This window comes from Rhea americana, unplaced genomic scaffold (genome assembly GCF_003343005.1).
Source record: "Rhea americana isolate MKP2758 unplaced genomic scaffold, rheAme1 scaffold_459, whole genome shotgun sequence".
NCBI classification, from domain to species: domain Eukaryota; kingdom Metazoa; phylum Chordata; class Aves; order Rheiformes; family Rheidae; genus Rhea; species Rhea americana.
The window spans coordinates 263,789-265,715 of NW_028186600.1; positions in this window are offsets into that span (position 1 = coordinate 263,789).

Below are 1,927 nucleotides of genomic sequence, written 5' to 3' on the forward strand. Positions count from 1 at the left end.
AGAGAGAGAGAGAGAGAGAGAAAGAAAGAAAGAAAGAAAAAAAAAGACAAATTTCTAAACATAAAAATCTTGGAAGACTCTAGCTCTATGGCACCAAATACAGCAGTTTATTTATATGCGCCTTCGGAATCCTGAAGAGGTTGAGACATAAATATATACATAGACATAGATACAACATTAAATACATAGACATAGATACAACATACTAAGTTAAAAACACCAAAATGCCAGAGAAAACGATACCATCCTGAGACTGAAGGACTGTGCTAGACAAATTTTGTTGTTCTACCAAAGAACAAGCACCTGCCACCTCTTTAATGACTTATTTCTCTCCATCAGTGAAACCTTCAGTGTTCCTTTCCTGCTCCCACCGATGTCAAGGGAAACACAAGTAGACCCCCTGCTTCTGAAGTTTCTGTTTTCAGGCTGACTTTACTGCACATCTCCATGGCTCCACATCTATCAATAACTGCTGCATGACAACATAGTTACTCAAAATCTATAACTATGATTCATAAATTCACTCTCAGAGAACCATGTAGTAAAATATAAATTCAGGCAAAATGTGAGCATTCTTCTTCCGGAAAGCACCACAACAGCAGGACTCATGAATGTCTGTGCCTGCAGCACAGCATGCCAGGCAGGCTTTCACCAGGCAGCTCTGAAAAGCAGTCAGCGCTGGCTTGTGCCCTGTCCCATGGAAATCAGAGGTAAAACACTTTCCAACTTCAATATGAGCTGAATCAGCCCAATGCAGGGAGCAATACTTCTGCAACATTTGTCAGTTCCTGCCACCTAATATGCCAGGTAGCAAACACCGCCCCATCCCTCAGAGAGGGCTGAAAGGCAGCCAGTCCCCACGTCTCTCTCCCCCATGGGAGACACTTACCGCTCCTCTGCCATGGCCACTGTGCACCTGGGACGTGACCCGAGCCTTCGCCCCAACCCCAGCACCGCACACCCGAGGTTGTCCTGGCTCCTGCCCAGCCAGCAGGTCACAGCCTTTCCTGAGCTGCCCTCCCTGTGGGCTCCACGGCAGGAGCCTGGAAACCAGGATTTCCTCCAGAAACGTTTCCTCCCTGCAGCCCCTCGCAGCTCCTGGCCACTGGCAACGGGAGGCACACGTTCCCAGTGAAATACTCAGCAGTCGCTGCCTCTCCTGACATCATCCCCCCCCCCCCCATGAGTCAGTCTGGGCGGATTCGAGGATTTAGATAGAGACGGGGAAAGTACGGTCACGAAAAGCGGCACGGGTGCCTCACCTCCGCCTCGCTCCCCGCTCGCCGGCTGCCGAAATGGTGTCTCCACGGCTCCTGCGGTTTGTGTGTCTCGCAGCTGCCTGAGATACGGTCATAGCCCCATGCAGCCATAAGGCACCAACCTTCCTGTATGTTTTTTGAAAACAAGGCACACATACCTACAAAGTGCTGGTACAACCTCTTTTGCAGTTATCTGGCTACAGCTCCAGGATGGAGCTCAATAACCTTACTACCAGCAACAGCAATAAGTTCTGGGAAAAGAAACCCACAGAGATTTAACTGGGGAAATGTCAAACGAAGAGCTTGAAACCAGGCTTGTAACAATAAGCAAATGAGGAATTAAGGCTGCAGGACAGGAAGACACCGTGGCTTCCAAAACGAAACACTGCAACCAGCTCCCCACTCCATTTATAGAGACTCTCCTCCCCACCCTGCACACCAGCGCACGTYGCACAAGTCATGCACTACTGAGAACAGTCAATACCTCGCATTAGCATCCCTCATTTTGCTCGTTTGTACACTTTTTGTGACAACTGCACTTTGCCTGCCCCAGGGGGYTGATTCCAAACTGCAGCACCCTGATGGTATCACGTTTCCTAGGCCCAGGAGGTCAGCCGGGGAAAGTAAGGAGAGGGCCATACCATCTGAGGGTTTGTAGTTCTCCAGGA